The 15,860-nt window shown below is 41.6% G+C and overlaps 1 long non-coding RNA gene across 3 annotated transcripts in view; it reads left to right on the top strand.

Annotated features, from left to right (window-relative positions):
• LOC310689734 overlaps nucleotides 1-15,860 on the top strand; it is a 196,450-nt gene that overhangs the window by 16,904 nt on the left and 163,686 nt on the right. For 2 of the 3 annotated variants that reach the window (XR_014517628.1, XR_014517630.1), the window contains exon 1: nucleotides 15,366-15,456. The exons of the other annotated variant lie outside the window; for it this stretch is intronic. This is a non-coding gene — a long non-coding RNA (uncharacterized lncRNA). Of the gene's footprint in view, nucleotides 1-15,365; nucleotides 15,457-15,860 lie in introns of those variants that run through there. 3 annotated transcript variants of the gene reach the window in all.

Raw genomic sequence — 15,860 nt, 5'->3', positions numbered from 1 at the left:
GGGACTCTGCCGTTCAGGCTTTATAATTATGCTCATATCATGTTTTTAATTAACATCGAGGGCACCTAGAACTGGAGACAGGGAGTCTCTTATGATGCATTTAAATCCTAACACACAAATCAAGTTTAGCATCATACTATTAGGCTGAAATTCTAAACACGCTTACTAGGGAATAAGCCTCAATGAAAAGAATGGAGCTTACTTCTGAGTCAATTTGCTTGGGAGCACGCTGTTAGTGAAGGATATGCATTTAAGCAACCTTAGCAATGACCTTTATCTATTGTTTCTTTAGAGCATTTGCTATTGGTACTTATTTCTCAGTTGATCGGTTAAATCTCTCCCCAGGGCTCCAGTCCTTTTAAGAGGTCTGAGGAAGAATATTTCTCCAAGAGCAGCTTCTCAGTGCTACAGTGATCAGGGATTGGGGGGGGGGATTCAGTCTGCTGCATGTTGCCATGCTTCGAAACTTGTTTTGGCAAGGGCTGTTTCTTCCCATTGCTGTTACATAGCCTTCTAGTCATTTTGGACACTGTAGACACTGGAGTTGTAGTCCAAAACATCCAGATCAGGTCACTAAAGACTGCTGTAAAATCATATTGGGAGATGCTGAGCTGTGAATATTTATTTATTTATTTCCATCAATTTACTGTACATCCTTCCTTTCTCCTAGGTTGGGATTCAATGCAGCTTACAACATTTCAGAACAGTGTTGCAAAATGCAAAGCGATAAAAACAAGCTAGCTAAAAATAATAATTAAAACACATCATGTCAAGTACAATTGTTCAATTGTACATTGAAACGGAAAATAACTCTGTATAACTGTATGTGTACTGCTAAATGCTTAGCATGGACGCTTCCACTGAAGCTAAGCAAAAGACTTTCAGAGAGCCTAATAGTTGGTAACTAACTTAGAATGTATCTCTTCTGCTCTGACACAAGATGTTTAACTTAGGTCACATCTGTCATGGATGCTTTAGCTGAGATTTCTGCATTTCGGGGGGTTGGACTAGATGACTCTTGTCCCTTCCAGCTCCACAATTCTATGATTCTATGAAACACATTGAATTTCAGCCCTATGCATATGTTAATCTGTGGGCATCCATTTTGTGTGAGTTAGACTTTTCTTCTCTCAAGCCACCAAAGAGTGTGGTGTGCTAATGACTCCCTGTTTGCAAGAGAAGCAAAGCTTTGTTTTCAGCTCTGGTTAGAAGAAATTCGTATTTCTAAGATGCTGTACGTGTGCTGGGCTCAGCACATGACATTGTGCAACTATATGTGGGTGTAACATTGTTTGTTTTGTGTCTGTTCTGTTAATAGAGCTTTTGAACCATATTTTTGGACTGGACAATTCTTATTTCAAGCACAGTCTTCTTTTATTCATTCCATTAATTCCAAATGTGCGATATTAACAACCACAATATATCAGAGCACATTTTAAACCAGCAATTGAAAACAGTTTGTCCTGACAGCATCCCAGTGACCAGCATTGCTGACTCCTTAATTTTCAAAGGCCTGTCTAAGGAAGAATGTCTTTGCCTGCTGGAGGAAGGATACCAAGGCAGGAATTCCACACTATGGGAGCAGCCGCAGATAATGTTCTCTATCATGTTCACCTGAAAATAGGGCAAACATTTATGTACACATCTTAGTTCATTACTAGGTTGAGACTGGTGCTACTCTTTTGGCTTGGGGCAAGTCTATATGTTTCTCTTTTTGTTTTATTCATTTGGCATTTTTATAAAACATTTAAGAAATAAAGCAAGCAAAGAAATGGAGAGTGCAGGCTGTGGACTGTGAAATGGATAAAGGATGGACTGGAATGGAGGAAGTGATGCAGGTCATTAGGTAGTCAGAAAGGAGAAAGGCTACAAGCCCAAACTTGGAACAAGCCCCACTTATGTCGGAATAAACCCCATTCAGTTCAGTAGGACTTACTGTCTGAGTAGACATGGTTAGGATTGCCCTTTCAGTCCAGAAAATGATTTTCTATGCTATCTATGCAGAAGATGTAATGAGTAGTAAAAGAGCAGAGGGGGTTAGAGGATGCAAAGTGAGTACTGTGGCAGAGCCATTGTACTCTAGATTGCTTGCTACTGATTAAATTAGTAGCAGGAAACAGGTTCAAAAGGTAGTTTGGCTTTGCTTTTGATCGCACCTTAAGAAGAGCAGCTTCTTCACTTCATCTGCTGTACCATTAAGCCGTTTTGTGGACGGCTAGAATCTGACACTTCATGAAATATATAATACACATTCACGCTGTCTTGACAGTAGCCGAGAAAATAAATGCTACGTAGACCGTGTTTAGGATAGCAGTGCATCTAGCTATGTGTCACTGCCACGGTTCCTTGTTTTTTAAGATGAAACGACAGGCACTGAAGGATAAGCGATGCCTTATCTGTTCAGATTAATACCTGTATATTCAGTGGAGAAAGGAATATTATCAGGGTGGTGATGTAGGACAGGAAGCTTTAGGCCAGCCATTTACTCTGTTGGCAAGGTATTCTGCTGGTGCATGGAGTAAGTTGCCTGAGATTTGCTGACAGGGGTCCTGGGTTCAAGCCCACTGACACTTAACATTTACAATCAAAGTTTGCTTCAGAATACCAGAACTACAGGCAGTGCTTGTGCTGAGAACTGCAGGTGAGGGTAGGGCTTTTGTGCTTAGATTGTGCTTATAGGCTTCCCATGGGCATCTGGTGGCTCAGTGTGAGAAAACAGGGTTGGACTTCAAGGACCTTTGTCCCGATCAACAAACTCTTCTTTTGTTCTTAATGGTAAAGGGACCCCTGACCATTAGGTCCAGTCATGGCATACTCTGGGGTTGCAGCGCTCATCTCTCTTTATTGGCCGAGGGAGCCGGCATACAGCTTCCAGGTCATGTGGCCAGCATGACTAAGCCGCTTCTGGCGAACCAGAGCATCACACGGAAACACTGTTTAGCTTCCCGCCACAGTGATACCTATTTATCTACTTGCACTTTGAGGTGCTTTCAAACTGCTAGGTTGCCAGGAGCAGGGACCGAGCAACGGAAGCTCACCCCGTTGCGGGGATTCGAACTGCCGACCTTCTGATCGTCAAGTCCTAGGCTCTGTGGTTTAACCCACAGCGCCACCCATGTCCCTTCTTTTGTTCTTATGGCTCAACAAATAGAGCTAGCATAAAACTTTGAAAAAAATCAGCAACTTTTGGAGTTTTGAAAATGTTTGAAGTGTACTTGTGCCATTTGAAGAAAGCTAATTGTAAGTCTCGTTCAGTTTTAAGTGTCAACTGTTAATTCAATACTTCCCCACCTTTGCATTTAAAAAAAAATGCATTTAAAATGCATTTTTTTAAAAATGAAAAATCCCAAAACACAAGAACCTCCACAATCAGGAAGTTTTGAAAAGGGGGGAAGGGGAACAGGAGTATTTGAGAATCTTTCTTCTAGACTAGAATTTTTCTTTCTAAATATACATTTATTCTTTCAGCGGTGAAGCTGTACTAAACAGAATCTGTTAACCAGCCTTTGATATGTTCTGAGATTTAAAAATGCCCCCCTCCTGACTAGCAGTGTGAATTGCTTGTATTCTTGTTCAACAGTTACTCCACATGCCAAGTCCGGATGCTTCTGTTGTGCTTGCTTTCAAAGCCCTCAGGTAGCCTCCAAGTCTGATTTTGCATATCTGAGTTCTGAGGCTACAATTGCACTGAATGAATAAAATAGCCTCCCCACTCCCCTCAGCAGGAGAAGGGGTTCTTAGACAGTAGCAAGCAGTGAATAGCTGAGGCTTGTAAGTTTTGTGAATGAATAAGCTCTGCTCCAGGGTCAATATGTGGCTTATATCTCTAGGAAGCATAATGATGAAAACATTTTAATGGTGTTCTATGGACCGTTTCCAACTTTTTTATTTTATTTTAAACTCATTTGTTGAATTAATTAAAAAGAGAACACTGAACTTGAATCCAGAGCTAAGGACCACAATATACTGTGTTTTGTGTGTGTGTGCACTTCTGCATTTCACAAGTACATCCAGGCACATCTGATGTAGGAGTTGGTCCTCGGACTTGGAAGCTCTCAGCTGCTACCTAAGCCAGCACTTTGCAGGGGCAGAGCCAGTTTCTGCTGCTTATAGGAAGGCGGAAGAAAGAATGGCGGATCTGATGGTACAGGGACACAAGGAATGGAATGGGCAAACCTGGTCCCACCATTAAGCACAGTCAAGCAGCTGTGCATATGGGGCAGGGTGGGGGCAAAGCATAAGGAAATAGCTGGAAGACCCTGTTGGATCCAACCAATGGTCCATCTAGTCCAGCATCCTGTTCTCTCCATGGTCATGCCTGTGGGAAACTCTCAAGTAGGACTCAAGCACAAGGGCTCTCTCCCATCCTGTGGTTTCCAGCAACTAGCATTCGGGAGCATGACTGCCTCTGACTGTGGAGGCAGAGCATAGACATCATGGCTAGTAGGCTTTGAGAGCATCATCCTCCATGAATTTGTCAAATCCTCTTTGAAATCTGTGCAGGTTGGTGGCCATCACGGCCTCTTGTGGGAGCAAGTTCCATTGTTGAGCAGCTATAGAGTCCTCTTGACATTGACTGTGCTGCGGCTTGTGGGGATGGGTGAAGTGGCAGCAAGGTTGGGGCAGCTCTGGGTTGGCGATAGTGATCTTGCCTTGCTCCAACAACAGGCAGTGGCTGCAGGAGGGGATAGCAGATAAGGGAATGCCTTAGTGGATTCTCCAATGTGCAAGTAAGCAGTGGTAGTTACAGGGTGAAACAGGGAGACGATCAATGGCAGTGGGGCAGAACACAGAGGTCTCTGAATATTTGTACACAAAGGGGCCTAAGCATGTTTTTGAAACCTGGGATGAAAGTCACGTCTAGTTTGACTTTAAGATGCCAGAACTCTACGCCTTTACAAACTAACCTTCATAAACAAAGCAGGTTGTGTGAAAAATATACACTGTTCCAGCAATTATTTCCCCACAGACGTTGGATGCTGAAGACTGAAAGGTCAGATCGAACAGAAGAATGTACAAGTAGGGTCTGCGTTAGTCTCTGCATTGGGAAAAAAGTCTAATATTTACCTTCTCCCTCAACTACAAAGTGTGCGAAAACTTTTTGTTCGTCAGTGCAGGGTCTCATAGGATCAGCCTCTATATGCATTTCTAAATGCTTTAATTAACAATAGGTACGGTACTTGGAAGTTTGTCTGTATACTCCTGAATGCAAGTGAGATTTGCAACAGAATGCTGCAGTCCAGACAGCTCCCTGTTCGGGATTCCGGCCATTCCATTCCACCCTCCCATTTGCTTTCATATTTGTCTTTTTCTAATTGGCATTCCACGTTCAGTGAGCATGCCCAGTCACCATTGGGCTGCTTTTATGGGTCTCCACCCTAATTTTTTATTTTTATTTATTTCTGAAAAACTTCAGGATTTCCCCAAGTCTGCTGAAGTCTCACTGTTGGGTGCATGTGCTATTTTGTCTACATAAGCAACAGCCGTTAAAGGACACATATATGAATTGCACTGTTTTTAATGTACAGAAAAAATGGATGCCCCAGAAGGCATACTTTTAGAGGGGATGGCTTGAGAAAAGGTGTTATGACAGGATGGAAGAGAGAGACAACAATATGGATAAAGAAGTCATCATCCACCATCTTGAATTTGAGTGTACTCTGTCTGAAATACTACAAAGGTCAGTAGTGGAATTCAAAGAGATCAACAGGAACTTGAAAGGAATGAAAGAAGTGTTGAAGTAAAGAGAAAGAAAAACATGAGAATTATTGAGCAAAAAGGTCTGCAGTATTCAGAGGAAGAACAAGCAAGTAGTAGGGCTTTTGCATGGAGAAGATGGAGAAATGCTATTGGGTGACAGCGAGAAGGTGGAACTGCTCAACACCTGCTTTGCCTCTGTCTTCACCCAAAAGGAAAGCAGTCCCCAACCTGGTGATAACAGAATGATGCGAGAAGGGAACTGCAGCCCAAGACAGGAAAAGAGATGGTAAGAGAACCCCTAGCTACTTTAAATGAATTCAACTCTCCAGGGCCTGAGTAGCTGCACCCAAGGGTACTAAAGGAGCTTGCGAATGTAATCTCAGTGCCTCTGTCTATAATCTTTGAGAATTAATGGAGAACAGGTGAGGTCCCTGTGGACTGGAGGTGGGAAAATGTTAACCGCATCTCATACCCCACAAGTGTCCCATTTTAAGTGGGACATCCTGGATCACAGAAGCCAATCCTGTCTTCTGTTTGGATCCAAGAGTGTCCCAGTTTTGTTCTTCAGCGCTCTGGCGTGAGTCCTTTTCCCAGAATACTGGACCAAAATACACTCCCTCTGGAGCGACCCTGCTGGCAATCACCAGAGTGCCAGACCAGAAGGTGTGCCTCTCCTGATGTCCTGATTTTGGGGATAAAAACATTGGAAGGTACGCCATCTTCAAAAAGGAGAAAAAAGAAGATCCAGGTGACTACTGCCCTGTGAGATTGATATGGTTACTAAAAGGCCTTTTCTCCCTCTGGTGTGGAGCCACTGTAAGGACACAGAAGCACTAATACCTTCTTGCAATGGTGCCACATCGGAAGAAGAAGAGGCGACTTTGTAAGATAAACTGAGGCAGAGGCACCTGAATTTTGAAGTACTCATGGGGCCCTCATAGCATTGTAGTAGGAAGATTTCAGCACCACTGTGGGGGACTTCTCTGCTTCTCTGCAGAACAGTGTTTGGCTTCTTCTTCTTCTTCAACTGCCAAATTATTGGGGGTCTTTGGACACCACAGTGGGAGCCATAGGCTACCTGTTAGTCATCCATGTTCTGTTTAGAACCTACTCTACCCTATGAAGATGAGTTGGACAGTAAAAAGGAAGTCATTTGGGGTACCATACAAGGCTGAGTCTGGCATTGGACATCACTAATAATTCAGGCCCGGGATACAGGTCTCATCCCAAACCTGTTTAAGCGGAGAGTGTCACTGATGTTTTCAGGATTGCAACATATTCAGCACTTTTTATACATTTCCAGTATCTGCATCAGGGTTATTTGACACTAAAATAACTTTGAGAAACAATTCAGTTGTTGAGACTCTTAAAACAGAGGATGAGGAGAAGTTATGGAGTTTGAAAAGGATTTAAAACATCCTCTAATGTAGTGAGCACATATTGAGGTAATATTTACCAATCACAAACATTGTAAAGTGTTTATGCTTTGTTGAAATCCAGGAGTATTTTCACAGGATAAGAGGCATTTTCAAAAGAAGAGATTATAATTTCCGTATTTTTGTTACCACTCTTGTTAATTTTTGTGTTTTGAATCCTTTAATATACAGGGCCTCAAAATGACAAATCAGCATTATTATAGGAAAATCTAATGGCATTTGTATTAAATTTGTTTATAGCACTTTTAAAAATAGTTTCCCAGTCCGCCCCCAGATCAGCTACAACACATTTCTCACTAAAAGCAGCTTTAATGTAAAGATATTTTATAAGCATTTTATTTTAGATTACACACATACACAAGTGAACCTTTCGGAGAAGAGATAATTTATCATTGCTATATAAGAGAACATTTAAGGAAATGCTATGTATAAATGCAGAAGAAGCACAGTCATTTAGATGTCTACTTAGAAGTAAGTCACATTGAATAGGTATTGCTCTGAGAAAGCAGGATTCCAGCCTAAGTACAATTTTATTCGTTTGTGCAAAGCTATTACCATGTAAAAATAAGTTTTTTTATGTATAATGTTTAGTCTTTCTGATATGGGGAGATCATTAAAGGAAAATCTGTCCAAGGGGAGAAAAATGGCAATGAATCTTAGACATTTCTGCTGGAAACCAAGGGCAGGGCCATGTGGCAGAATGTTGTATGGAGAGACTTGAATAAAACCGCCAATCTGAAATATAACATCTGAAGAGGATTTCAGAATTATCATGTATCTGAAGTTGATCCAGACTTGACACCAGCCTCGTCTGGTGTGGCTTTGGATGCACAGCTCCCATGACAACCACAAGCCTGTCTCAAATTATATCTGCCCTTCCTTCCTTCCTTCCTTCCTTCCTTCCTTCCTTCCTTCCTTCCTTCCTTCCTTCCTTCCTTCCTCTCTCTCTCTCTCTCTCTCTCTCTCTCTCTCTCTCTCACACACACACACACACACACGAGAGAGAGAGAGAGAGAGAGAGAGAGAGAGAGCACATGTGCGCGCTTTGAAGCCAGTGCTTCACAACGGAAGTTAAGCAAGTAGCTACATAAGCCTCCCCACACCAGGGCCCAGAGCACGGGCATGCAGTCAATGGACTAGGGGGACTAGGCTAGTCGCCTAAATGTTCCTGGTAGCTTAGAGTATTAAAGTATTAAAGCCTGGTGCCTCCTTCCCAAAGCCAGGGAAGCTCTGTCCAGCTTAGAGAGGGAGGTTCAATGCTCCAGTGGGGTCCAAGAACCCTCCCGCCATCTTCCCAAAGCCCACCAGGAGGACTCCAGTGTTCTGCCAGAGGCCTAGCGCCTCCTTCCCAAAGCCTGAGAAACTTCTGTCCAGCATAGGGAGGGATGCTCGTGTGCATAACGTCACCCCTGCCCTGCCCTCACAAGCTGGTGCCTCCGGCCCTAACTGCTCCCCTATGAAAAAATTCACTACACGCCACTGGCCCAGAGGGACAGCAGATCTGGTCTCCAAATAATGTATCACCTGCTGCCCGCAATGCCATCCTATATATGGAAACTTACTTGGAAGTAAGTCCTATTGAACTACTTCTGAGTAGGGATGGACGACTCTGTCATTTTTGGTTTCCCTCAGTTTCTCTTGCTTTCAGTCTTCAGTCTTCACATCTGTTTGCAAATTGTAGCAGCTGCCGCTGGCTCCAGGGCGGTGGAGGCAACCCACAGGTGCACAAGCACTGCTGTCAAACCAGCCTCACTCCTGCCCCATACTGGCAAGTGGTGGTGCCCTTCCCCTCCCTAGCATACCACCACTGGAAAAAACTACTAGTTGCCCCTCCCAGGAGGGAAAACTAATTTACAACTCTTGAAAGTCCCTCCAGAATTTCCAGAATTAGGAAAAACGAGGGGTGGTGGCCCATGTAAAGTTGGGGTGTTGTAGGCACACAATTTGCAGCAACAGACAATGAAACAGAAGAATAGTATACCAGGCCCGTACAGAGATTGTCTGAGACCTGGAGCGGGAGTCCCCAGTCAGCTGGGAGACATTCATGGCATGACAGTGTAAATCCTGCAGACCCCTGGCAAGGCTCTAAGGCCGGCTTATCCTGTTAAGTTGTGGGTGAACATATCAGATGACACAGCGATTCTTCAAACAGCTCTTGTTTATTCACAGGCCAGAACAGAACTGAACTGAAGGGTTCAGCTAGCCTGCTAATATAGAGCTCCAGTACAACACAATTGTAACAACTTTCTGTAACTATCCAATTACTGAACGTCACTTTCAATCCCTTATTTGCATGTGTGGACCTGAGTGAAAACTATCTACAGTCTCCCCCTGCTGACCCAGGGTGAGAACTTCAGTACATAACATATATCTCAAGGCCCAGGGCAAATGTACCCAACTGCCCCTCACCTCTGCATGGGCCTAGTGTATACCGAACTGGATTCACTATATGCGCTAAGCAAATACGTGCTGCAGAGACTTTGGGGATCAATATGCAACTTCTGGTCCTGTCACCGGTCAGGAGTGGGGAGCCTCCACAAATACAGAAGACCTCTCTCTAGTTGGAAACCTTAATCTGGAAAGGTTGAAGGGGATGGGGATGAAGGTAGGACACTTATCCCCATAGATTCCCCATGTGTGTTTACTTAACTGAGGTAGGGGATGCCTGAAGAGGCTGGTGTGTGAAGGACTGCAGTCCGATGCTCTACCCCTCTGGAAATTATTGTTAAGTGTTACACTAAGCTTCTGCCTGACTGCTTATACTCAGTGATTGTTTTTCCTGGCAACTGTTTTTAATCATTTATTACATGTTTGATGAAATTAATGAAGAGCACTTTTCTTTCTGCTTCTTCCGCTCTCTCCCCGCTTTCCACTTTTGGGGCTATAACACTGTTTCCTGTCTGCCACAATGATAGTTCAATTTTCAGAGATGTTGCCACCTTCTGCTGCTGATTAAATTCTTGTTTAGTTTCACTGCCAAGTCTGTTGGATTAAATTAACAAGCTCTGTTTGCTTTAGTGGGAATGACCTGCAGCGACCTTCAGCTTGTACAAAATAATAATCTTTTCAGTGATTTATTGATTCTGTGCTCTTTATCTTCTCTTAACAAAATGTGTAATAGGAATGTTTGCCTTGAGTTTGCTTGCATTTACAGGCATGCATTGCTTTATTTCAATACACCGGAGACTGTATCTAATAGCTTTGCTTACTTTACTGTTATTAACACTTCCGTTTCTACAGAGGATTTGCCAAAGCTTGATTATGCTAAGGATAAAACCACCTAATTCTTTAGTCTATAAAAGGTCCAACTTTTGAAAATTACCCACTTCAAACAACCAAGTTAAGAATATTAAAACATGTTTCTTAGAAGAATAAAAAAGTCAATCTTTATTGAATTCCTGTTACACTTTCATCTCATTTGTTCACCTCCTTTGGTAAGGCAGGTAGCAATGAAATCCTTGGAAAAAGAAAAAAGTCAAGGAAGATAAGAGTAAATATTAAAATGATAAAACTGCTGGACATATAGTTTAATTTTATAACTCACAATCGGTTTACAACAAGGTAGCATTCATTCATATTTAGCAGTCAGTTCTCAATGCTGAAGTAACTTAAATTAAGGTTTCCCTAGAATGCAAGTGGGAAAACAATGTCCTTGATCTTATTTAACTAGTCCCCACCCCCAACTAACGCTCTCTGAAGCTGCCCCATTCTTCCATACCCACCAGAGTTCTTTCCTTCCTTCCTGTTTCCTCATCGTTTCTCCTGGCTTTAAAAGAATGCTCCCTCCCTCTTTCAATGTAGTTACAGAACAGCTGGATGGGATAGTATTTTATTTTGATAATGGACTTCTTGGATCATTTCAAAGCTGTTTTGGGGTCTTCTCTTGGGCTTGCATGGCTCTAAACGTCTCCATAGTCCACATCAGTCACAGGCTCTGACTACTTTCATTGGCTAAACTGTATATCCAAATCTTCAGGAGAGTCTTCTCTGTAAGAAGATATACCATTGCATCCAGTTCAGTGCTTTGTTTGGGTCCAATAATTTTTCAAGCATGAGACTGCTATGCCAATAATTCCCAGTGTATTTAGTAATGAGCAACAAACTTGATTGCTCGCTTACTTTGAGGGGACAAGAAAACAGACAGCAACAGTCAGTAGAATGGGCTATAGGGCTTCATAGGTTTGAAAGCAGCTGCCCTGTCGGGGTGTGGGCCTCAACAAGTGCCTAGCAATGCCTACTTCTGTTGCTGGTTCTACCTGGGAGTCAGTCAGTCAAGAGTCAGAATGAGCCGTGTCCTCAGTAAGCCTTTGGAAAGCATCTGAAATCCCTTTGTTGACAATGTTAGAGTCTTTATAGCAATTTTAGGAAATTAGATTCTTCGGTTTATTTATGTTGCTCATCTCTGGCAAATCCCTTTTAAAGTGAATCTTGAGAAAGAAGGGAAGGAAAACTATCTTGTTGTACTTCTGAAGCAAAGAGCAAGATTGGCACTCAGTCATCGCCTTAAGATGACCGATTGATCTGGTACCCACACTGATGAAGGACAGGACTGACTTTTGCAAAAGGATAATGGAGATTACTTGGACATCAGTGTTTCTGGATTACCACTGTCTGTGAGGAGAGATAACTGGGCAGAGAGGTTGTCTGAACTGTATTGTAGCTTTTATATTGATTTTAGGGCCTGGAACCAGTTCTGTTATGAAATGGCCATCCATCAGGACAGAGTGAACTTCACTCGCCTTTAGCCTTGTAACAAGGGCTTCTCCAGATAAAGAAGCAACATTATAAAGATAAAACTAAAACTACAAGCTGTCAGTGATTTATTTTTTTGCTCTCTTTTTATGTGTGTCAGAAAATCCAAATAATATTTCTTAAGGTTATGCTGTTCCTCAATATCCTTAACACTGAATGTGCTCCGGCAGTGTCAGTTGAAATGCGATTACTTTTCCCCCTACAAAGAAGTTTCACTGTCTAACTCCTATATACACAGAGGAAAGTTTCTATTGCTTAATCGTCTAGGGTATTCTTTGCAGATTTTCAACAGCGATAAAAGAAACCACTGGCTTCAAACTACAATTGCTTGAATGCATGTAATTCATGGGGTTTATTGACAAGTAATGAAACTTTGATATGTTACATACTGCACGTATCTCCAGGTGTACTTTATGTGAATTTCTAGACAATGGCTGCTTGGCCTACTTTAATCAAGTTTCCTCTGTCAGTAAAGTTCTGTTCTGTCAAGAAAACAGCAGCACAACACTATTAAAAATAAGCAATTTAACCTCTTAAAAATAGGCAACTCAGAGCTGCATTGTTCACAAAGATGAATTATGTTTTATATAGTGCTCTGATACTGTCTGTTGATATTAAATCATGGGTGGCACATAGAAAGATCTATGTTGAGGGACAGTTAACAGGTCAGCTCTGCTAGATGCATACTCTACCACCCATTGGCTCTCAAAAGGTGCTTGAATGATGCGAAGTTGGTATGTCTATTTAATGGATGAACATATTATTATTTCTTTTATTTCTGTACCACTTTATATTTTAAAGGGGGTGGGAAAATCTCAAAATGTACAACCTACATTAAAACATGAAATAAAACAATCCAGAATAAAATGTTTCAGAAGAAAGACAAATATAAAGTATACATTCAAAGCAACATAATTAACAGGAAATGAAAGTACTATTTTAAAGATTTCAAAATAAAACATTATAAAGGAGGTCAACTACAGCTTGCACATTTAACGTACCAAAGTTAACAAAAAATTGTTTATCGTAAACATTTCAAAAGAAAACATTACTAAAGAAGTGAAATATAAAATGCACATTTAAAACAGCACAATTAACAAGAGAATAAAATATTATCATAAGCCTAGTTCAGATCTGCTGCTGTTGCTGCCAATCCTGCCAATGGTGGTTAATTGCAGGTGTCAGTGTGGGCTTGATGACAAGGGTCCGCACTAAAAAACTCTCCAAGTGTCCCTGTTTTCTGGAGACAGCCCGGATTTACAGAAGCCATCCTGGTTTTTGATTTGATCCCAAAATGTCCCGCTTTTCCATTGGGCATTCCTATTTTCGTCAGAGAAATGTTGGCGCGTATGGAATTATCCAACCCCTGAGCTGTCTGAAGACAGCTCTGTATAGGGAAGTTTTGTAAACGTTTAATGTTTTATTGCTTTTATATATGTTGGAAGCAGCCTAGAGTTGCTAGGGCAACCCAGTCAGATGGGTGTGGTATAAACAGTAAAATTATTATTATGGATTGGGATGTTTATTTTCTCTGGCTCTTTAATCCTTTGAAAATTGTTTTATGCTGTTTCCTCCCCCCCCCTTGAGTGCCCAATGCAGGTCTGAAATTCAAGGTGGAGCTGGTGCGGATGGGACTGTAGAGGGCAGGTTCAGTGCCTATGGTCCCACTCCACATATTCTCTGAATGCACGAGAGTTAACATTATTATTAACTTTCATTTATATAGCAGCCTTAATGTGCATGACTCTGTACACAATTAAGAAAATAAGAAATTCTTCCCCAAGGAATGTACAATCTAAAAACTTCTGAATAGGTTGCAATGACTGAATTATCCATTGAAATAATCTATAAAAGCTCTGGTTTTAATTAAATAAGGTGGTAAAGAATGCTTATGGACATCCTAACTGTTGGAAACTTCTTTTTTAAAAAAACAAATAAATTTAACTATTTGCACACAATGCCTACAGACAGATGAGGATATGTGCTGCTGTTTGGAAAGAAAAGGAAAAAAAGGAAAGGGGGAAAAAAAACCTTACCCTACTGAAGTGTTGCCAGTTATAAGCATGTGAATATAACTTTCCAGGAGGGTCCTATGGTAATGGCATATGTGAGAAGTATATGAGCAAGATAAACAGGCACGTAGTATGTGCAAATGAGGGACCAAAATGCAAACCTGCAATTGATATGTATTCATTATGTGGGTCTCCACTTGTTTAACTGCCCAGCAAAGTACCTTCCTAGAGTTATTCTCCGATTCTCGATTCCTTCTGTGCTCACAGGAACAGGAAATGTAAACCATGTAAAAGAGTTGGCTGTACGTGTTAAGTCTATACGTACCAACATGATGTTATTTCAAATCACTACATTACCTTTCTTTAAATCAGTAAAGTTGTCAAATCATTTGACACATGGCTTAAATTTTGCCAAAATTCTTAAGAAACTGTAGCAGGCCTAGGAGCTGATACGGATGGGTTAAGAGATAAAAGGCATTATTCTACCTGGCTGTCGTGTAAAGCTTAGAATAGCTATTGGCATTTGCTGTTTAAAAATATTAGATGCAGCAGAAGAGACGGATAATGGCCGTGCACTTATAGCCTTTGTTCCATCACCTTCATTTTTTTTTAACTTGACATATTTTAATTATCATATATGCTAAACAATTGTCACAGGCTCCCAGCCTGGCGGGTTGCTACCTTGGGGTTTGATGCCTTTTGGAGAATAATCTTTGAAACTTTGCCTTTGCAAAACTTTGCTGGCATTCAGTGACTTATTAGCTTCTTGAATGCCTCTGGGCTAAACTAATTCCTTCGGGATTCCTCCAGGCCTGTTAGCCTTGAACTGCATGGCGCAATACTGAAAATCAAGTGGGCTCAGCAGGTTCTCCCTAAAATACAGTACAATAAATGAACTACGTTTCTCAACCTGTTTCTGTATGCTAAACGAAAATGCATTTTTTGGAGAAAAACACAGTAATCAGAACTGAACAGAGTCAAATATACAGTAACGTTCTTTGGGCTGGGGTGGTAAAATCAACTGATAAGCTCTTATTTTAGGCAATCTTTTAAAAAATATGTCTACTGTAGTTAAACTGGTTTTGTTTTTTTAGATGAAAATTCAGAAATCACCTGGCACATAAGGCACATTTTGCTTTGTCTGCTGCCCGGTTGCAACAAAAGGTCAAAGCCTGTAACAGAAGCCTACAGAAAGGCACTGCAGATGCTGGCCTGATGGTCTAATGTGCTCCTGGGAGCACACCTCCATTATGCAGCTGTTCGCTCCAAATGTCTTCAAAGCAAGCTACCTATAAAGCAGCTTTCAGAAACCAAAGGATTATAAAGGAACAAACACTAGTTGCTATGCCAAGCTTCCATTAGTCTCCCTTCTAATACAAGGCATCTGGGTCTGTTCCCCATTCATTATGGTACAGCTTTTAAAAAAAATGAGAAAAGTTTATGAAGTACTTTGTTGATCCCTACAGAAAAAAAGCACCTTGCTCATCTGCAAAGGGTTCAGCCTACCATTGGACACTGCAAAGAAATGAAATGGAGATAGCTACTGCATACCCAAGGTTCTTTTTCATTCATACTTGTGGTGTAGATTTTGTACAATTTTTCTCACATAGGAAGAAAGCCCATGCCATGCAAGCAACAAGTTACTGAGGCATATCACCCTACAACAACTGGTATAATGTTGTGGGTTTGAACCCCACATTGGGTGAAGGATTTCTGCATTTCAGGGGGGTTGAACTTGATGGCCCTCGTGGCCCCTTCCAACCCTACAATTCTGTGATTCTATGGGGATCCTATTCAGGGACTGGTTAGGTAGGCATCTGCCTTGTATTTAGATGTGATAGGGAATTTTTTCTGGCCACCCCTGGAGGGCCAAATTTGAGGGTCAATCACCTGATGCAAGTGATGACCAGTGATGTTGCACTTTGAAGCCCCATCTGTTGGTACTTCAGAGTGCAGCATG

This window comes from Podarcis liolepis (assembly GCF_965112155.1).
Source record: "Podarcis liolepis genome assembly, chromosome: 12".
Classification (NCBI taxonomy): Eukaryota; Metazoa; Chordata; class Lepidosauria; order Squamata; family Lacertidae; genus Podarcis; species Podarcis liolepis.
Note: the sequence above shows the minus strand (reverse complement) of the source record. Positions and strands in the feature narration are given on the sequence as shown.